Here is a 23,319-nt window from a genome sequence, read left to right as displayed (position 1 = left end):
TCCACCTCAGTCATTGTTCGAACCTGACCCTTCTATTAGGAGAAAAGTGAAGCAGTATCCTATGAGAGAGGTTCCCCCTGTATGGAGAGAGGCAGTTGTGGCTGATGCCGCTCATGGTATTGCGGCTGCACTGGCTCATTTTCAGCGAGTGTGGGTGCATGTCCCTTGGAAGAGAGCTGAGGACCTGGCTCTTTAAGCAGACTTTGCCTGACCCCCGTAAAAATCCTGCTGGTTATTATAAGGAGTTGTCTCAGACAGTTGATGCGTGTGTTATGAATTTAGCTGACATAGATATGTTGATGGGTAATGTAGTTCCTCAACCCTTGTGGGCGAAGATCCGTCACGAGGATCACGCGCCAGAGTTAGGAGATACGTGGGTTAATATTACTGCTGCAGATGGTCGGCAGGTAGGAGGTGCCAAACCTGAACCCTTAGTTGCAAACTACCTGGTAGGATTATTAATTTAATGAAAACTATGATGCCTCCTCTGCGGGTAAATTGGGACAAGTTAGCAGCATGCAAACAAAAGAAAGACGAGAGTGTGTCTGATTTCTTCACTAGTTGTGAGGAAACATTCATTGATCATAGTGGTCAGGATATGAGTACAGAAGGTGGTCAGAGGTTGTTTGTAGATAAGTTTGTTTTTAATTTACTTCCTGAACTTTCTAATAAGTTAAAGGACTCTGAGAGTTCATGGGCTGTTTCTTCTACGGCTCAGATATTGGCTACTGCACAATACTATGAGAATAGAGATAAAGATGAGAAGGATAAAGTAGAGAAGAAGACTAGAGAATTAAAAATGAAAGTTCTTCTGCAGCAGGCTTATCCGCCTCGCCCTAATCAGCGTCAGTTTCAGCAACCTTCCCAGTTTCAGCAACCCCCACAGTTTCAGAAACTGTTGCAGGTCCTGCCAGATGGGTTGTGGAAGGAGGAATGTGTGAAGATACAACAGAAAGTGTGAAGATGATTCAGGCAGAAGCTACTGAGAAAGAATTGAGTATGTGGAGAGAGAGAGTACTGGAATGTTGGATTTAACAGGCTGTTGGGTTGAGTTGTCAGAGCACCAGCGATGGTTGGTGCCGGATGCATATGTGCTTCCGGTGGTTACTATGGCTCATGGGTTGGCTCACATTAGTTCAAAAGGGATATGTAAGTTGTTGGCAGAATGGTGGAATTCCTAAGTGTGCTGAGAATTTGGTTAAACACTGCATGATTTGCTTGATGCATAATCCTGGAAAGAGAACCCCAACTCCAGCGGGTCATTTTGCTCCTCCAACGTATCCGTTTGAGGTGCTGCAGATAGATTATATTCATATGGAAAGATGCAATAACTTGAAGTATGTCCTTGTGGTTGTTTGTGCCTTTTCCAGATGGATAGAGGCCTACCCCCTAAAGGATAATACTGCCTTGTTTACAGCCAAGGTTTTGCTCAAAGAATTCTTTCCCAGATATGGCTTGCCGAGGATGGTATGGAGTGATAATGGAAGTGAATTCGTGGGTCAGATTATGTAGAAAGTATGTGCGGGTCTGGGTATTAAACAGAAATATCACGCTGCGAATTACCCCCAGTCAGCAGGCCTGGTCGAGTGCTATAATGGCACTCTGAAGCTGAAGTTGGCCAAGGTGCAAGCGAGCTCTGGTCTTACATGGCCCGATGCCTTACCATTGGCACTTTTGTCCACGAGAACGACAGTACATTCTTGCGTGGGACTTAGCACATACGCGATTGTTTTTGGACGCCCGGCGAATGTCTGGGGTGTGCCGAGGCCTAAGAAGTACAGTGATATCGAGTACCCTATGTACCCTATGTTGGTTGACTACTTACATGATTTGACTGCTAAATTGCGTGTTCTTCACCAACAGGTCCATGACACTTTGCCTTCAGTTTCTGTAGACGCAGGCCACACGATTCAACCTGGCGACTGGGTTCTAACCAAGAATTTCCAGAGGTCAATGAACTTGGAACCAAGATGGACCGGTCCATACCGAGTCCTGTTATCAACTCGGACCGCTATTAAGGTGTTCGGCAAGAAAAACTGGGTACATGGTACCCATGGTAAGAAGATACATTTGCCCTTACCGTACGATAAGTGGGTCCGGGAAGGTGTTGCCGATTCCGAGAGTGAAAGGGTTCCGAGATTTGTACCTTCTAGCGAGGCACATCTGGAATGGACTCAGTCAGAAAGTGTGGATGATAAAGTCTTGCAAGAAGCTGTGCCGCCGTGTTTGAGACTTGATACTACGCACCCAGAGACACTCTTTCAGGATCAAACTGTGCCTGGTAAAGAACGCTACAACTTAAGGTCTAAAAAGGACAAATAAAATTTGCATTTTTTTGTGAATTACAGTCTTTCAGACAAGAGACTATTTTTCTTTTTCTTTTTTGAACCACCATCCAGGTTCAGCTGCAGGGTCGCGGTATAAGAACTTAAGGGATGGCCCGCGTATTGACGAAAGGTCTGCGGTTCTAGGGACGTCTAGGACGCCTGGACGCACACTTGAGTGAAGAAGGAAAATTGCCGCGAGCAGCACGTTAGATCTTAAGACAAGATTTTGTATATTGATACATAGCAAATGTTTTATAATATTGTGCTTTTTGATGTTTTTAAGTATCACATTAGCTTGTGTGGGTTTGACTGTCTATGCTACAGAACAAACATCTGCACCCACCTCCCAACCTATGCTTTCTTTCACTACTGTTTCTTTGCACCAGTTTTATACGTTGCCTGAACATGAACAGACAAGGAGATCAGAATTTGTCAACAACTCGTTTATACAGTTGTTGCATCAGCATCAGTTAGTAGTAAATACCACTAATTGTCTATGTTTCTTCATTACATGGGTTATGCTTTCAATTATAGGTTTGTCCGGCTTGTGGAGATTGAATTTGGGACATTCCTAATAATTAACTTTTGGGTTGGGATACTGTAAATTGAGTTTTTGTTATGTGACACTTTGTTTGAAAATGTACCTCATTGGCTAGAATTTTGTGCAGTGGGTGTACATTTATAATGTGAATATTGGGTATAAAAGGAGACGTCTCGCCTTAGTAAAATGAGCAGTCTCCTGAGAATTTACACCGTGATGTATTTCTAGGATCACTGTTACTAGCTGCAGCTTTTAAAAAACTAAATAAAAAAAGCTAATAAACTTGGTCTCTGATGCCATCCAGAAGTATTCTGTGTCTCTGTATACCAAGACAGGTGAATTCGAAGATCTTAGGCGTGCCCCTGACGCCGCTGGGTTAAACCCCGGTTCTTCAGTGTATATTGTGACTGCAGTTTAAACAGATGCATGACACATTTGAAAAAATACCTTTTATGAGTATTTTCCTATCGCTGCAGTCTGGAACATATGTGCCCAGTCCAGTCGATTGGTAAATACAGCAAAATGGACTTACCTGGATTTTGTCACCAAATGGGTTGTTTTCTTCGGGGTTAAGATGCTGCTGTGAAGGGGGGACCTGGAGAAAGGGATCCCTGTGGGAGACTGAAGGAAAGAAAAGGAAATGGGTGAGTATGCTCCCAAAAGTATTCAATTCAGCCGACTTGAAGCAGGTGATGCAGCGGAAGACTTGGCAAAATATCGCATCACTACTAAATTACCAATCTTTATTTTCGCTCACTGGGCCCATAACATAATGTCATACAGATTCAAATAAAGAAAACATTTGCTTGTTGCCAAGGAAGGAAATGAGAGAGAAACATGGGGAAAATCGAGATTTCAGAGATTAGATCATACAAACCCAAAAATACAGAGTCAAAGTTCAACGAGCCACAGGAAAGAATTAGTAAACCCTTCAGCCGAAACGTTATCACCTGCACACTTTACCAGCCAGTAAGTGCAGATTTGAATCAATATGGGAAAGTTCAGTTCAAGTAGGTTTGGCATTAGAGATAAAATCAGAGTTCAGTCAGACAGCAAGCCAGGCAGGAAAATAGATAATGACAGCCAGCCCAACTCCTCCTCCAAGGGGCAATTTTACTTCCAAACGTTTTAGTTTACACCCACAAAGTATCCATTTGTCATCCCATATGATTTCCATTGGTCATCCAAAGTGGGAGGTTTATGGTGTGATCCATACCTCACTAAAAAATCCAGAAGCATTAAGTAATCCTTTAGCAAAATTCAATTATTTTATATTTCCATCCTTTCCTTGGAAGTAGGATGATTCTTTTTGTTCATTGTCTGTCCGTTCCCAGACGCTCTCTCTAAGTTTGCTATTTTATCTATACATTTCTGTCAAAAGTGTTTCTTGAACCAAAAGAGAGTTTCTTGGAGCACAAAAAGGAAACTTCACAAAAAGTTCTCACAGCATTTAAAGTGGCTACTTCAGCTAGATTCTGTTTTTCGAAAAAGGAAAGAAAAGTATCCGAGGCCTACTTGAAAATTCGCGAAATCATTTTCACTTTATGATTAATATAAAACACACATTAATATAATTGTTTCAATTTTCTTAGTTAATTCAATCCTTCTTCTTCTAGAAGTTGCATGTATATATTAGGCACTACCAAAAATTATTTGCATGTTTTTCTTTTTCAAAACAAAATATTTCCATTTTCATTCTAAACCACATGTTTTTATCACTAAGCATTTTAATTATTTCAGGTACATTATTATGTAGACATTGTTTCATTTTGACACTTTTGAAAGTAATTGTCAGCACATTTTCAAAGTTAATTAAGTTTAGTTTCTAAAACCACGTGATTACATGCATAGGTAAATAATATCTGTTTCTCTCTTTGTGTAAGTTTTTCACATTACGGGCCAGATGTAAGACCATTGGCTTTTGCGACCCGCAAATTGTGAAAAATTGCGAAAGACACTGTTAGCGATTCCCAATGGGGTCGCAAAATGCGAGGCTCATGAATATTAATGAGCCACTCGCAATTTGAGACCCCATTGGGAATGGCTGACCCTCCCAGGGATGGTGGCCTGCTGGGCTCAGCAGACCTCCATGTCTGGGACTGCTTTTAAATAAAGCAGTTTGTTTTTAAATGCAGCCCGTTTTCTTTAAAGGTTTTCATTTCATTTTTTAAGGGCAGGCAGTGGTCCCATGAACTTTTACTAACAAGGATGTGGGCATTTCAGGGCTGACTCACAGAGGCATGTGAGAGTATGTAATAGAGTACTCTTGTAACACCACATCCCATACACATAAATACTTTTATGAGTATGGGATATAGTGCTACAGGAGTACACTGAAGCGATTCTGGAAAGGAAGGCCAACAAAGCACCTTGCCCTGTACCAGTTGGGCATGACCAAGATATGCAATGCAGCCTTGGGGAAAACAACATCCCTCGTTCTTGGGGATCTGCTATTATAGCACCCTGCCATAAAAAAGAAACAAATTTGCTAAGTTGCTACTAATTGCAGGCCTATATCATTATTGGACAGCATAGGGAAAATAAATATTTGCCTTCTCCATTTAAATAGGCTACAGGATGGGCAGAACAAAACACGGTTTAATAGACACAAGGGCTGGATTCCAAAAGGCATCAGCACCATTGACCAAGCTGTAAAACTATACATGGTGTGTGTCAAGTACGTAAAAGTGCTCAACATCTCCTTATATTTATCATTTATAGATCTCAAATCAGCATTTGACTTGGTGAACAGATCAAACCTAAGGCAATCACTGGAAAAACTCAGTGTAGAAAAACCCCTCCTGCAAGCTGTCAAAGTCCTATATGGCAAAATGAGTGCCTGCACCTGCTATGGAACTGCAGGCAAATGAACCTCCTAAGGGGTACACCATAAATGTGTACTTGCTCCCCTGTTGTTCTTCCTCTTTCTGAATGACTCTGATACATTTCTTTGTAGGGGAACCCGGACGTCCCAAAGCTGTGCAACAACAAGATAGTCATCCTCCTTTTCGCTGAGGATGCTGTAATATTGTGATGTATGCAAAATGAAATGCACAAGTCACTAGATAATTTTGAGAAATTCTGTCATGAGAAGGACTTATGCATCAATGCACAAAAAGCAAAAACAATGCCAATGTCAAAGGCCCCGCCTTTAAGAAAATCTGCAAGGTTAGCCAAACTGTCTTGATAGAAAACCATCAGCAGAAGTCAGTAAATTACCAGAATGGCTTTCTGCTGAGGGACATTCTTTTTTTAAGTTTTCTGACAAGTGCCTTTAACTTCTTTAATAGAAAACGACCAGCAGAGGTCCGTAAAATAACAGAATAACTTTAGCATTCTCTAGATTCCAGTCCCTAGAAATTGTCTACCACGAGCACCCGTGGACAATAATATTTTTTTCAAATCTTGTATTTTCAGTGATATTACCACCGAAGGCCCTGATTTTATATTAAAAACAGAGCTTTGGACTACACCATTTCCCGCTGAAAGGCAATATTTAGCTCCATGTGTTCCCATACATGGCGTGTCACTCAGTTTGGTCCTTACTTTCCCTCCATGTTAAAGAACAGTAGATGTTTCAGCACCCAGGCTAATAAGCTGCATAGCTAAATATATATAAGGTCCCAAAGGAGAAACCGATTGCATTGCAAATGCTTGTTTGGAGCTGGGACTGGCGCCCACCTCTGACACTGTCGCTATTGCCCCGGTGTTGTATTGGCTACGCTTAAATCGAAACCGTCATGGCGTGTTCTATCTGAGAGTGGTACTTGAAGTATCTGATACAGGAAAACTTTGATACAATCCCTGCTCAATCCATGGCACCAAAAATGATTGAACGAACTTGGCCGCTGTCATCTCTGGTCAGACCCCTCTCTTATGTTCACGCCACAGCTGGCCTGGTTAAAGATGCCTCTTTTTTAGTTAAAAAATCATGAACCCCATCGAGCTTGCAAGCTTTTCGCTATTGAATCTCAAACATTTGCAAATAAAAAATTTGTTGGGCATGGAATAATATTTAAATGAAATTACCCTGATGCACATCGCACTTTATACTTAAAATTTCAACTAGGCACTTTAACATATCAGATCTTACCTGGACAACTTTGCTTCTATCTTAACTCCGACCTCTGTGACTGTGAGTTTGGAGGTCGGAAAACATTAACACATTTGCTGTTGTTTTGCACAAAAACCAAGCATTTACGTTTTAAATGACTCGTGCCGCTGTTTAAGCAGTTGTCGATTGTAATCTGTTCAAAAGCACTTGCACTTCGTTTTAGGACGGACAATCTGGCAATATATACATCTGTGGCAATCTAAATCCTGACCGCCTGGATTGTAACGAGATGGCACCTTAAAGCACTGCCCATGCCCCGGAATCATTCTGTTAGTACTTATCTTTGTACTTTTATTAGTGTTCTTTACCCTAATTCGACACGACGAAGTATTGCCACTCTAACTCGGGGGTATGTTTTGATGTTCTATTGCCTTTGAGAGTGCACCACAATTTGTTGTCTACATGGCACCTCTCCTAGCAAAATTATTATTTTTAGCCCAAGTTTTGTTATCAATTAGACTGTAGGGGACCTATTTACGAACTTTTCATGCAGTGCAGCAGCAAGTCACACTGCTGCGCTACACTGCGTAAAAGGGAAAGGGCAGGAATGGGTCGTATTTAAGGCAATACGGTACATTCCTGCCTTTCCCCCTGCGTTGGGACCCGCTAGGCAGCCTAGCGCCAAAGCAGGAACCCTTGCACCATTGCATGCAGGATTTTTTTTTGCATTTAGGGGCACCTTACTGCACAAAAACAATAATGTGAGGCATTTTCCTCTTTCTATGTGTGCTGCAGAAGCAGGAAGAGGAAGTAATGAGGCGAAATAAACATATTTCTCCTTGTTATGCCTTTCCTGGGAAGGTGTATCTTTTTGGCACATTCCCAGGTCTACCAGTTCTGGTAAATCTGGGAATCCATCAACAACCATGGGAGTTGCATGGGAACACCCATGCAATGCCCATGGAACGCCTTCCAGGGCAGTGTAAGGCAACCCAGCCATTTGCACCGTGTTGTCTTTCTCCAGATTTATAGAGCCTCTCAGGGCCACGCAAAGCAGCCTTGCGTGGCTTCAGAAATCATGGAAGGTTTGCATCGCTCTTGCTTGGTGCACGAGCGATGCAACCCGTCTCATAGATAAGCCACTAGGAATCTTATATTATTGTAAATGCTTCTACTGGTTTTTAATGTTAATAATAATAATAATAATAAAGGAGCTTGTAAAGCGCATGGTGACGCCATCCCGGCGTGTCCCCGCGCTGTGGAGAAGAGTCAGGGCCAAGAGAGGGAAGTTTAAAGAGAAAACAGATAGGTTTTTAAAAGTTTTCTAAACAAGGTCTCTGAATCCGCTAGCCTGATACTCATGGGGAGAGAGTTCCATTCTTTGGCAGCCATAGCACGAAAAGAACATCCGCCCATTCTGGCTTTCTTAACACGGGGAATTTTAAGCAATCCAGTTCCCCCAGAGCGAAGAGTTCTGGTAGGCTCGTAGGGGATAGCCAGATCTGTCATGTAAAGGGGAGCTTTGTGTGAGATGATCCTATAGCACATTAGAAGAGCTTTAAATAGGACTCTCTTTTTTATGGGGAGCCAGTGCAGAGTGGCTAGGGCTGGCCTAGAGGCTGATCTTTTTTGCAAGGTTTGCAAGTTTTTGCAAGGTATGCAAGGTTTGTTTTAATGTGCCTGTACTTACAGTTGCACAGTTTGTACCTCTATAAATGTTATGGAATACTCATGCTTAAATCAGTGTCGACATTTTTTCAATAAAAATGTAGAAAAAAATACTTTTGTGAATCAACGCCCACAGTATTTTACCGCTGAAAAAAATGTTTCAGCCGTGTGGCATTATGAAAATGAACTGGCGAGCAGTATAACCTTTTTTAATGTCCATCTGGGTGGAAATTGGTTTTAATATATATTTCCTCTCTCCCTGGTGGGGCATTTAAGTTTCTACAGCGTGAGGCATAATCTTTGGCAGATCAGCGGTGTTCTCTGCTCATGTTGTTAGTGCGGTCAGAATGGTCTGCAGGAGTTTAAAGTCCACTTGCTAGTTTGGCAGTCCATTCTGCAAAGCATGGCATTTAGAAATGTGGATGTGTTAGGCTGGAGCCATGGGCCAGTGATTGCAGATCTGTAATGGAGAATGGTGCTGTGCATATAATTGCCGGCTTCCATTTCTGGTTACATTAATTGCGGTAGGAATGTGAGAAAAAACAGCCACGTGAATACATTGTAAGACTTGCCACAAACCTGCAGAGAGCTCAGTTTCGACTTCTGAGCAGAAAGGCACTATTGTGCACATAAAATCATATCATAGTTGAGAAGGTTTGGGTTGTTAGTAAACCAATACTTACACTGTTCCCCGACTCAGAAAACAAGCAGAAGCCCTTGCATATCAGATGCTCACTGGCGTAAGCCAGGCAAGTGATGAGTACTGCTCTGTATAATCATCTCAGAAAATAAGCATCACGCAGGCAGCAATTAAAAGTTGCACATGTTTTCATTTTAATGGGAAACGCAGACATGAGAGGTTGATATTATTTCATGCAAAGTCAATTATAATATTGTTTAACCTTTAAAAGAAACACATAATGGAGCTCTCTCTATGGGTAGACAAAGTAAAGTTGACAGTTTTGCAAAACATCGGGCAACTATTACCTCTACATTTTTCGATGCTCACCTTGGCCTTCTTTATAAGTGACTTGTGGTATTTCCTCACCTCTGACGTCACTGATACTGGGGAGACCAGCAAGCCTGGGGGCCGGGAACATACATCCCGTAAGGACTAGGAGTGGGCTCCCAATGGTTTAGTAACAAATGAAGAATTACCACGGGAATCAGTAATTCAGCGCTTTATTCCCTCCATATTTCCTCTTTTTGGTTTACACTTTTACCTGAAGATGTCACATTTGTGGTATTCCCTCAAAAATCACAATTCCATGCGGGTCAGTACCTCCCATTACCAGCCCCATCGGAATTAAGTGGCCACTCTTTATGGTTGCAAAAACAACAGTTGATGGACAGAATGCAGAACAATGTCATACATTCACCCCAGTACAGAGATCTGGGCCTAAATCCATTGTTTTCTTGCTCACCATGCAGTTCCAGTTTGAACGCAGCCATATGCAAATCAGTCTTGACCCTGTACCGCTTTGTTCGCCATAAGTTGGCAGGGTATGCTCAGACGTGAGTCCCTTGCTCACTTTGCCACTGGATTCAAGCAAGCCTGGCTGAAGACGGCTGAAATGCCAGAAACCGGTCCTAGGAAGCTTGTTTCCGGTCCAGGGAAGGCATGGCTTGGCAGTTCGGGCTGGACTGTTCCCATGAGGCACAGGGTCAGACTGATTTGCATATGGCCATGTCTGAACTGGGGTGGCAGAGTGGGCTAAAGAACGGTGATGGATCAAACCCAGATCTGTTGACTGGGTGTGAGTGTTTGATTGGTTCTGATGCTCCGTTCATCACCACCCCCTTTTGTACCGCTTTGTTCGCCATAAGTTGGCAGGGTATGCTCAGACGTGAGTCCCTTGCACACTTTGCCACTGGATTCAAGCAAGCCTGGCTGAAGACGGCTGACATGCCAGAAACCGGTCTTAGGAAGCTTGTTTCCGGTCCAGGGAAGGCATGGCTTGGCAGTTCGGGCTGGACTGTTCCCATGAGGCACAGGGTCAGACTGATTTGCATATGGCCATGTCTGAACTGGGGTGGCAGAGTGGGCTAAAGAACGGTGATGGATCGACCCCAGATCTGTTGACTGGGTGTGAGTGTTTGATTGGTTCTGATGCTCCGTCCATCACCACCCCCTTTTGTACCGCTTTGTTCGCCATAAGTTGGCAGGGTATGCTCAGACGTGAGTCCCTTGCTCACTTTGCCACTGGATTCAAGCAAGCCTGGCTGAAGACGGCTGAAATGCCAGAAACCCGTCCTAGGAAGTTTGTTTCCGGTCCATGGAAGGCATGGCTTGGCAGTTCGGGCTGGACTGTTCCCATGAGGCACAGGGTCAGACTGATTTGCATATGGCCATGTCTGAACTGGGGTGGCAGAGTGGGCTAAAGAACGGTGATGGATCAAACCCAGATCTGTTGACTGGGTGTGAGTGTTTGATTGGTTCTGATGCTCCGTCCATCACCACCCTCTTTTGTACCACTCTTTATGGTTGCCATTATGGGCAATTCAGCAATCTAATTGTCTAGAATTTTTTTTATTGCAGAACTGCCTGTGTGTCCTGATTCACAATAAATAAGTGTGGGAAATCGGAGGGGGCGGGTGAAACATTCCCTGTGACGATGCTCTACCTGCCCCTAGAAGGGCAGAAACGGTTCCTTCAAATGATAAAAGTACCGCATTGTTCCCTAACGACAAGCAGCTAGAATGCGGGCTTGTGATTTCCTGGAGTTGCTACTTTGTATTAAACACTGGTTGAATCTGACCAAGATCCACACAGCTAAAGGAGCAGGCCACAGCCATCATTCCATGGCATGATCTGCTCACAAAGATTTGTGGATCACTCAAAAATTGGTAAGGATAATGTAAGAGGTAAGGTAAGCAGACCCAAAGAAGGATGTAGGGCTCCCAGAGGGATGGCTACTGGCCCTCAAAATGAAAACAACTCATAGTTGTTGATGGAGAGTTTGTTTAGAAGTCTGTAGCTCCATAAACCTCCTAGCTGACATTTTGTGATTAAGCTATCTGCGACTCTGCTGCGGATCCATGGAGCCGGAGAAGCCGTTCAACGTTGGCAGATCTTCTGCTGAACCTTTGACAGGCTGTTCCAGATTGTGAACTGCCTACTTACTTGAAGGAAAAGCACTGTATTTATCCGGGCCCTGCACTGAACTCCTCAAGGCCATATGCAGTGACGTAGCCCCCAGCCAAAGTAGAGGTCCTGCACCGACACCCAAGGTCAAGGTCGTGGGCAGAAGACTTATGCCAGGCAGCCCTTGTGAAGGCCTGGCACAGTGGGTTATTTCCACATATGGTCTGGGTGCAGGCTGCCCTCTCTGTACTTGGCTAAACACCATGCACAGTGTTGTTAATCCATACATGAGATAAACTCATGAACTGGCCCAAGGTCGGGCACTCTGCCCACACCCAAGCACACTGGAGCGGGTGCATGATCTGCCAATGGCCAAGCACAAACAGGGCAAGGCAAGGTCTAAATCAAAGGCCAGACCCTATGCCAAAACTCAATGTGTATAACTGACTTGCAGAGCAGTTATTTGCATTATTAAAGAGTTAATGCATATGATTGTAAAACTCATAAAGCCAATGAAAAACGTATTTTATTGTGAGCTATGTTTAGGTACTCCGAAGAAAAACAGTCACTGTTAACAAATCAAAGAAATGGGCTAAACAGCTTCAGGCGAAAGAACTACATAGTACATTTTTAATACCTAAAAATACTGACATCAGACAATTATGGTGGCCAACTTAACTATAAATCGCCGCTCAATGCATTGTTCTTGACTTCACACGTGGTGTCACAGTTTACAACACATCTGACATCTTTTCACTTGTACGCCAACAGAGAATTATTTGGCTTGTTACACATCCATTAAACTGCTGGTAAGATCAAGGTGAATTCATTTGCCACAATTGCTTTGGTAGAGGGTCGACGTGAGGCAGTGGTAGCAAATACATTTCAGAGGGTCATAGAAAAAGTTAAAACTGACCCCTTGAATTCAGAAGTTAATGTCTCAGTAAAAGTGGATAAACAAATTAAATGTGATTAAAAAAACAAAGTAAACAACGTGATTGGAAAACATCACCGCGCTATTTAAAAAGGATCCAGAATTACAAAGTGATTTAGAAGAGGACATTCATAATGCTTCAATAAAGCTTGACGAATCCTTGATAATGAGAAGTGATTATTTTAAAACAAGTAATTGACAGCTCAATCCTAATAGAACAAGCTGATTAATTATTTAAGAAAACAAAACACACCAAGATGAAATAAAAGCAAAGAAGGAGCAAAAATAATGTGATAATCCTGCCTTTTTAATTTTTCACTCTCTGGGGGAAAAGTTCATAACCCTAGCTGTCTCTTCGTTTTTAAAGGCTGTTTTTAGATGTAGGAAGACTATTAGTATGTAAGAAATCGCACTGTAAAATGTTATTTAGCCCTTTTGGAGCTTATTCCTCCCTAAACTTTGTAGATCTATATGTTTTATCTCGTCTGATTGTAACAAATTGATATTGTGCTTTTATGATTATTTGTTTTAATCGAATAAAGCTTCCTTGATTGATTGATGTGATAATGGAATAAAAGCTCTACAAATATTGTCATCGACCTCTTAGATAGTGGAGAGGGAATGCAAGGACTGAAAACAAGAGATCTTTTTCTAGACAGAGTATCTTCAGAAGGTGGCAACAACAAACTCAGAAGTGTGTGGTTCTGCCAAAACTAAAATTACGAATGGAAATAATTGAGTGGCAAACAAGAAGGCAAGAGGGCAGCGCAGGACAACAGTGATTCATTTCAGCTGGAGAGGGAATCAAGAGAAAATATAGGAAAGACAGTATTTGGGAATGTATACAGCAGAGAACTTCCTCATATTGAAATGGATGCTTTGACTGAAATACCATGTTTTGCTCTTAGTAAAAATAAAAGTAAGCATTTATTACATCTAACAATTGATTTGAATAAATTCACACAAAATTAAAATGAAGAAAATGTTGACAGGAAGAAAGAATAAAGGCTTGATTAATCCAGTAAAGGTCAGAATGATTCTGCAGGATCTGTTTAGGAAAGACATCACAGATATAGTTACATTATTTTCATTAGAAAAGCGTTAAATATTAGAAAAGTAAGCAATGAAAGATCTATATATAGATACAAATCTTGCTCCTGTAAGTGAATGTAAGAAAACATAAAGAATTACACTAATAAGAGGTTTTATGGTGAGTAAAATGTTGGAAAATCAATGAGTGCTAAGTGATTGTGAGATACGTTTGAGTAAGAGAAATGTTCCTTATCCTAACAATTTCAAAAAAGTGAGGGGAGAGCAATGATGAAATGGCAAAATGGCAAGTCAATTACCAGACGAAAACTGACAAAGGCAGACATTTGCTATTATGAGATACTGCAGATAAGGAGAAGGCATTCTGTAAACATCCAAATGGCAAAACATCTTATAGAAATTTGAAAGTGATCCAACTGAAGTGTATTTAGAAGAATGGCACAGTCTAGCGAAATGGTGTCAGGTTCGTTTAATATCACAAGAGTAATTAGAATTATTGTACATAGCAAAAACACGATTATCAACCTTCTATGCTATCCCAAAAATACATGAAGCAGCTTGCTCTCACTCAAGAAAACTAATTATTTCCAAAATTGAAAACATGATTCAAAACGTATCAAGGTACATTGGCTACTTTTTACACCCCTTGGTAACTCAGGTATCATCTTATTTAAGAGACACTTAATATTTTCTTAGTAAAATATATTAGAAAGAATGAAAAAAAAGTTTTATAAATGTTCTAATTAGATGTAGTTACACTGTATACATCAATTATACATTTAGATGGTTGAAAGCAATCACGCATTTTTGATACAAGTTGAGTCACTTACAGTGACCACTCTGAAATGACTGTGTAAATGGTGAATTCTGCTCTAATATGGCAAGCATCTCCTGAAGTAGGGGACATCCCCCTGCGCACAGCAAGAACCCCTAAAGGGTTTAAAAAGTTCGATAATCAGTACACGGTGGTTTGAAAAAATAGTCGGAGACTATGTTGGGATGGTTAATTTGATGATATTTAGTTGATCATATCACAAAAGATTCATCCATGAATATTCAAGGTATCAATCCATTAGTTATAGTGAACCTTGCCCAATGCATTTCGGTCCTATCAAGACCTTCATCAGGGGTCATATCTACAAGAAAAGTTTAAAGCAAAGAATCAGGAAGTAACCAAAAACATAACAGTTCATGTCAATGTTGGCATCATCATGGCAAAGCATAAAAAAGCAACTCATTAAATCCGATGTAACAGTAATACACATCCTGAAGGGAAGGAACTGATGGTGTGGCTCACCAAGATAGGAAAGCAATTAAGGAAGTGCAATGTATCCTTGAAGAAAAATCGAGCCAGAATGGCAAACCAGCATAAAACCAGTGCGTGCAGGAAAATAGACGAGTGATAGCTATCTCATAGAAAGTAGCGAAACGTAACCATACCAGAAAGCTAAAAGTGTTTTAACCAATGGAAAACAAATAGTGTTGAATAAAGTTTAAACAAATAAACACTATTTGTTTTCTATTGGTTAAAACACTTTTTGCTTTCTGGTATGGTTACGTTTCGCTACTTTCTTCATCAGGAATAAAATCACCAAATACATAGAACAAAGAAACCTCCGCTAGGGATTGGAACCTCGTCTCAGTACCCCCATATACAAGAAAAAAAACATGGGTGGTATATCTTTCTCAGTCCAAGCAGTCAAACTGTGGAATTCATTACTCACAAACATAAGATCCACAGGCACCAATCTTATCTCCAAAAGACTATTCAAGAGTTTACTCTTTCCTATATGACCAACATACTCCGGTCCCGCCGTTCTCCAGCTGGGCGACCTTTTGGATCTGCTCCTTGTTTGTGAATATTACGAATGCCCCTGAACCCATCACATTGCATCATACCTGCCTCCCTCAAGTACCCTCATGTCTTAATGCCATGGTTCTTACTGTGCAACATTGTATTTAACCTCTGTAACTCTGTGGAGCTTGTTTCTTAACAATACTCTTGTAAAACACTCTGATACCTCCAAGTCTAGCCAATGTCCCTGGTGATCCTGCCTATACTTGCCTGACCTCAAAATGGCAGCCGAAAGTTCCCCCGGTCCGCATCTTCCCTTTTCTCACCCCAACATTTATTTCCAATGTTACTGTGGACTCCATAATCTGCTAACGCTCTCTCCACTCTATGGCCACCAACATTGACTGCATTGGGGCAGCAGCCTCCCAGGCTACTGAGCCAGCATACCAACTCTCGATTCCACCAATCTGCAGTGAAAGTCTTTTCTCTACCAGCCCGACTGTCCCTAAAATGGCCTCTATGAAAGTGCCCCTTGCTAAAGTGCTCCTTCTCCCCTTGTTGGGGAGGGATCCAGCATTTATGACCTGGAGTCTCAAAGACCCCTCTGAGAGAGTCCACAGCGATAAGGGAGTCACACATAGCGGAGGATCGGGAATTGCTTCTGTAACTCATATATCTCATCCAACTACGCTCCAGAAACTGAAACTACCAGCCCGACTGTCCCTAAAATGGCCGCCATGAATGTGCCCCTTGCCAAAGCACTCCTTCTCCCCTTGTTGGGGGGATCCAGCATTTATGACCTGGAGTCTCAGAGACCCCTCTGAGGGAGTCCACTGCAATAAGGGAGTCACACGTAGCTGAAGATTGGGAATTGCTTCTGTAACTCATGTATCACATGTAATTACGCTCCAGAAACTGATGTAACTTTGTTACTATGCTTTGAAACAATTGTCCTTCCTAATGTGAAGCGCTCTGATACCTCCGGGTCTAGCCAACGCCATATAAAACTTTTCCAATAAATAAAATGAATACTCAAAACACAAATGTACAGGATATGCCTTTGTAGGTAAACATGTACAATTTGATTATATGTATACATTTAGATATGTTCAATCACATAAATAGGAGGGACAGGGAGCTAATAAAGGGTTGAGAACCCTTGCTCCCAAGAACAAGTATGAAAACACTAAAGGGGTATCTGTTCCTATGGTAGTGTGTATCAGGATAGATTTGTTAGCAAAGAGGAGGGTGTCTCCTTATTAGGAAGTGGTACCCTCACACACCTGTGAGGATGTCATGCTTAATCATCAAGCTTAGTTCCTCGTTGGGTTGATGCTGCAATACCCCACAGATTCTGCAAGAGGGATCTTTGGGGGAGAGTTGTTTGTAAAAAAGCCACGATGATGAGTGCCGGTGTGTGGGATAAGTGAAGTAGTGAATTAAAACTACCTAAGGGGTACCAAAAAGATACATTTAATTCCGGGGTCCCTGGGTAAGAATAAAAGATGTGTGTAGATTGTTTACTTCTAATTATGAAGAGAGGCAATCTATCAACGTGTATAGGTCGACATGTTTAAAGCCCCAGGGATACAGGACTGATCCATGGCATTTCCTCAAGACCAGAAAGTGAGAATTAGTATCCCTACCCTTAATCATAGTTAGCTGGAAGGGTTTTGGTATCAGATAATTACCATAAAAAAATATGGAAGTAAGGCAAACAAGTACCTACTTTAGAATGAACCTTATGAGGTCTCTAAATCCAACCTGAAAGAGAAAAGTAAATGGTCTTCTGATATTGTACATTCCCTGAGGGGGGTCCAGAGGGGGTACACAATAACATTGATATATAATATTCACAGAAAAAAACACAGGTTACAAGAACGTTATAGTTGGGCTGACATTTCATTTGAACAAAACCTGTGAAATTCAGCCCTTATAGTTAGCTGAGCTAGCTATAACTCGTGCCCCGCAATGCACTGCTGGTGGCGTCTCATATTACATCACTCATGACATGGTCAGTGACATCACTGATGACATCTCAAATGACATCACTGATTACATCATCCAGTGACTGTGAGTGTCTAAAAAGTTTAAGAATGTTAGATATATACGCCAAGGTGTATTGAAGAATGAGTGGGTGTATGAGTGTCTGTATGGATGCTGATTTAGTGGGTGTGCCACTGACTGTATGAGTGATTATACATGTCTCAGTGAATGTATGGGTGAGTCATCTGCATGAATGTTTATATCAGTCTGTCAGTTGGTGTGTAAGTGGCTGCATGGGTTGATGAGTAGCTACATGAGTGTCTATATGGGTTATTGATTGGTTGTCTGAGTACCTGTATGGGTGCCTGAGTGTCTGGGTGAGGGTGTATGTGACTCGCTGCATGGATGTCTGAGTGGGTGAATCACTGGCTGTATGGGTTCATGAGTACATCTGTGAGGGGCTCTATGGGTGAGTGATTGTGCGTATGGTTGTGTCAGCGAGTGAATGGATGTCTTAGTGGTATATGGGTGAGCAACTGCATATGTGAAAAGTAATATATGTAAGTGTTGGAGTATATAAGTGACTGAATGTGTTAGGGAGTGACTGTGAGAGTGGCTGTATAAAGGAGTATGTGCTTGTGTCAGTGATAGTATAAGAGAGTAAGTATCAGTGGCGGCTCGCAAAGGGAGTGCTGCAGGGCAGTGGGACCCCTGTTGGATTCCTTCTCTTTGATGGCTCCATTACAGGGAATCTCTGTTTATCGGTTCTCACACTATATTATAGGTAGAGATTCGATGATTATAAGATGGTTCTGGGTTGATGAACAGTGAAACAGGTATCATGTCAACGTATCATCATTTGATGTTTAGAATTCCAAAGTGTAATGAATCCTCAAATGCTTTAAACAAGTGGGCCTCAGTGACCTCTTACTGGGCATCGAGGCATTCTCCAAGCTTCTGGGCTTACACATTGCCACAGTATGCGGTTTACTTGTTCCTTACATTTTGTTTGAACCACAAGCTGCTAGCAACACAAAGCGCCCTACCAGCCCTTTGTGACCGCACTATCACAAAATCACTCAACTATCCCACAATGGGATGCCTACACACAACCTACTCCTGACTGCTTACTGAAAACATATGGCTGCCTACTCTACCCCTTGCTCCAGAGCCTGGGAGGGGGCAACTTAGGCATTGGGGAGCTTTGGTGCCTACGTGAACATGCAGCTGGTCTAGGCTTCCAGAACTGGCAAAAGCCATACGGCCACCTCTATGTCCTCAATGAAGTTGACAGCAGTGGTGGACTAGGATAGCAACCTTTTAATGAGCACCATAACATCTGGAGCTGAAAGGGCATGAGAGGGTTAATTAAATCCAGTGCAGGCTTCCACTTGAGTCCCTTGAATTAATTTTTTACCAGGCTGTACATTGTTTAGCCCGATATGATAACTGCCCCGTTGACTGCTTCTCAGGAGGGTCCCAGCCCCTGCTCCTGTCACACCCTGTTACCCACTACCCTCAACCCTGCCTCCATCTCACCTTGCTCTGTTGGGTGGGCCCCTGGGGTCTTGTCATTTAGCATAGTGTAGCATACAGCGGCTGGAGGGACGGCTGACAGTGAGCAGGCAGTGGGCGGGTGCTCAGTGGTGGGCTGGTGGAGCAAAGGGTGCTAAGGCTAGGGTTTCCTGCACATGCCTGCAGTCGACTCTCAGGGCCCACAAGTAAATCCCACCCCCCAACAGCACAGGTCCACAAGCCCACTCAGAGCTAGGAATCCAGGGAAAACAATGAGTTAAGGAGAGCCATGGTTCGCAGCAGGGTGGCTGTAATGGGAAATGATGATAGCTGTCAGCAAACTACTATTGATTGCCCAAAGCTCTGAAGCACTTGGGAGCATCAAGGAAGTGCTGCACTAGGGAATTTCTGGCTGGGCAGCCAACAAAGCCCCTCCCACAGGAGTCAAAACAGGTAAAAACCTTGAAACATTGGTTGTGTAAAACATGCCTTACGGACAAAGTTTTGCGAACATTAGAGGAAAAAAAGTGAAGTTCCTTTCTCCAGGGGGGTTTACCCTCCAGATGTCAACAAAATCAAGGTCCACTATACCCTTGAAGAGTTTGTGAAGGTGTTTAGGTTCACCATATCTGATTGCTGAGTGGTAAAGAGTGGGTTCCATAGTAGCAATAAAGTCTCGACTCAAAATTAAGGAAAACTCCATAAAATCTATGAGCATTTCAAAGAGGTCTGTCTAGAAGTGGGTTTATAGTCGCAGTTAACCCCTTCAATAGTCCTTTAAGTACCAGAAGATTCCCAACATTGTCAATGTGGGTTGAATCTTCACAAAACTCCAAGCATTTCTAAAAAAGGAAATGGCCACCATCTTCGTCTTTGTGGTCCCTGAGGAAGGATATTGCAAGGGGAAAAAGGAGGGTATAGGGTCTGTGGACATCTTCCTTCTTAGGATGAGTCTCTTTTAGAAAGGTGGGACACTGTCTACTGGAACCAAATGCCAGAGTACTACATATAATATTCAAGAGTGATCAAGTCATTGGAAATGAAGCTATAGCCATAAATCCACTGTGAATGAAAAATAGTAAACAAATTATAAACTTTAACTAAAGTAAGTAAAGTAAACAAGGTGAACAGGAAGCACACAACTGATACAACAATGAGAACATAATTATGTGGTAATCCCAATAGTTAAGGAGCAGCATCCACACAATTTCCGGGACCAGCCAATGTAACCACTCTGATAGACATTAGGTATAGCAATGCATTGAAGGAAGAACATTCCTTACCTATAAATGGATACATCCATCCTCCAAATACCCGAAACAAGCAAATACAAATCCAGGGGAGCATCTCAGGTCTCCTTAAAGTCAATGCAAGTCAGAAGAAGAGATTCAACCATGGAAAGGAGGAGGAGAAGACCCACCCCTCAGTTGAATCGGTTAGAAACACAAAGGAAATGCCAAAACATATAGAATGCCCCTACACCAAGATTGCAACGTTAATCCTCGTCAGCTAGGTCCTCATCACATAGCCAGTCTCTGATTCCTTAGGCGTTAACTTGTCCTTTGCTGTTTAGGAGTATGCTGCACTCACCAAGGAGTTTCAGAATATGCAACCATTGATCCATCAGCTAGGGTTTTGGATTCCTTCGGTCTATGGAGTTGAAGAATAGTCTCAGCTTCCTCTGGAGTGTAGATTATGTGGCGTTTATTTAGAAATGAGACTAACAGTCTGAAAGGAAATCTCCAACAATCTGGAATCTTTTGGTTGTTAAGGTGTGTTGTGATGGAGCAAAATGCTCTATGTTTAGCCAGAGTGTAGGCAGAAATGTCCTGGTCCTTGAAGATTAGATTAGCATCTCCCTCAAAGAGTATTTTTTATTTTTTTCTAGAGGCCAAAAAGATTTGTTCTTTTTGTTGATGGAAATGGACTCTGGTGAGGACATCTGGGGTTATCTTCTTTTTTCACCTGAAGCCCAAATAAACTCTGTCTCTTTTTGAGCATAATATCAGTCTCCTGGGGGACTCCCAGAAGCATCCAAAAAAAAAGCTTTGTACTTGTGATGCAAGGACAGAGTCTGGAATAGTAGAGCTTACTCCCCTGATAAGGAGATTGTTATGTTGCATACGGTTTTCGCTGTTGTCCTCTTTACTCAGCAAAGTCTCCTGAGTCCTTTCAAGGGAGGCAACACTCTCAAAGATGTTGTCCTGTTCCTGATCCTTCTCCTGCACAGAACTCACCAGTTGTTCTATGCACATTTCAAGCTTATGCACATGATGATCTCAGATGGATTTATTGATGTCTTGGCTCAAGGGGGAGGGTTCCTTTCGAAATTTAGTAATCAGCGCCTGAAACTCCCCCATAGTAACTGGCGCCAACATCTCCACAAAGAATAAAGGAGTCACATCAGAGCCTGATTGATCAGCCGGCAGAGGTTTTTGGAGCCTTTGATTGTTAAAGGCCTCTTTCATTGAGAGGCCTTTTGCCAGTTTAGTTTATTCTATTGGGCAAGGACAGAGTTAGTTGAAGGGGAAGTGATGCTGTAAGCTTTACGAGAGGCTCAGCACTTGTAGCAGGCAAGGGGAGCACAATATTTTCAATGGAGTATTTCTTATCCTTCAGCAGAGGTTAGATTAAAATAGAGTAGATTGAAAGACGGAACCACCCGTGGGAGCACAAATCAGTCATGTTGTTTGTCCTTCTGACACTGTCGCCATAAGGGGTCCTACAGGAGCATCCACAGAGCCACCACTGGTGCTGAGACCACAGCACACAAACCAGAGGGCTCCAATATTAGGACAAGCAAACCAAATCCAGTCAGTCCTCAGAGCTTCAGCTAGGGGTCAGGGCTGGTTAATGATGACATTGCAAGGCCACCGGGAGATGAGGAGCCGGATCCAATGTCAGGATCACGGGGAAGCGGTAAGGAGCCCCCTTCTGTGTCACAGCAACTGTCTACTGGATGAGGGGCACTCTATCCACGACTCCATCATTTTGGGGCGTATTAGGTGGCCTGTCATTGTATTGAATACTGTCTTACCAGACCTTCGGGTCAGAGAGCAGCAAAGGCACATTTGTCCTGGTCCCTGCCCTGGCCACGCCCCTTTCAAACAAATGTTTTAAAGATATGCAATTATTTGAAGAATTCCCATAAAATGCCAGCACCTCTTTCAAAGAGAGATTTGTGTCACTTGCTTTTTCCAGATGTATGGAAAACACAGTTACTAAACAACTGCAAGGTTTCATTGAGGATAACAATATATTATCCCTAATCCAAGCAGGTTGTAGAATGGGTTTCTCCACAGAACTAGTTACATAGTCAGCCATTGATGATAGTCAAACACAATGGGTCTGAAGTAAATATACACCTGGACCTATCAATGGCATTATATGCCATAGGTCATCCCATCTTGATCTCCAGACCTAATTCAGTAGGAATCCATAAAAAACACTGGATTGGATTATCTCCTGTCTCAGTTTGATAACTTTGTTTCTTCATTCTACAACGTCTTATGGGGCTCTGCCCCGCCCCCTCTTCTTTTTAATCTCTCTCGTCTCCCCATGATGAAAACTCTGCAATACCTAAAGATCATGTCATACATCTACACCAATGATACACCGCTGATTTTTAATCTATATGATCAGGCTGATTTCTTTGCTTCAGGTGTCAAATCTATCATGTCAACCATTATGCATTTGATGCAAAGAAACTTTCTAAAAAGTCATCTTTCAAAGTCAGAGCTCCTTTCAGTCTATAACAAAGTGAATCTGTTGCAATTTCTGGCCATCTAAACTTAGCCAATGCCCCAATTTGGTAGAGAAAGTCAAATCTCCAAAGTTGTCAGTACATGTAACCTTTAAAACAAATTATTGAAGAGGATAATGCCTTTTCTACCCTATCTCAGAAGATTACAGTGGCTAATGCTCTGGGCCTTGTCACACCTCCTAAATTCAGAAAAGCTCTAACATTGTGGCTCTTTAACAAAGGATGTCACCCTTGAGGGCACTAGCTTGTGATGCAGCTAGCTCCTGTTCTCCAACTGAGTGCCAGTTTTACCATAACAATACATAACATAACATAACATGTGGAACAGATGACTGGCTTATCATCTACATGAACATCATTTTACAGGACCTATGTCAAACATCACACAATGTATTTTTCTCATCCTATCTTATCTCTCCCAGTCAAGAGTAAGTTTTCAAAAAGTATGCCTGGCATGTTGTAGTTAATGGTGCTATATATTAGTGTATCATTGCACTCATTGGGCTTTGTCAAAGATAATGACCTTTAGGATTGTTGTGATTATAGTGCCTGTGTTACTAGAGGTGGTGTGGTGCATATAGAAGCAGTTTGGCTTATCAAA

The 23,319-nt window shown here is 42.2% G+C and overlaps 1 long non-coding RNA gene across 1 annotated transcript in view; it reads right to left on the bottom strand.

Moving 5' to 3' along the window:
* LOC146863985 (uncharacterized) overlaps positions 1-23,319 on the bottom strand; it is a 177,567-nt gene that overhangs the window by 27,908 nt on the left and 126,340 nt on the right. Inside the window, exon 4 of the long non-coding RNA XR_014976596.1 lies at positions 3,401-3,489. This is a non-coding gene — a long non-coding RNA (uncharacterized LOC146863985). The remainder of the gene's footprint in view (positions 1-3,400; positions 3,490-23,319) is intronic.

Source organism: Triturus cristatus, chromosome 2_1, assembly GCF_964204655.1.
Source record: "Triturus cristatus chromosome 2_1, aTriCri1.1, whole genome shotgun sequence".
In the NCBI taxonomy this organism is placed as follows: domain Eukaryota; kingdom Metazoa; phylum Chordata; class Amphibia; order Caudata; family Salamandridae; genus Triturus; species Triturus cristatus.
The sequence above is the reverse complement of the archived record's forward strand: the minus strand, read 5'-3'. Positions and strand labels throughout refer to the sequence as shown.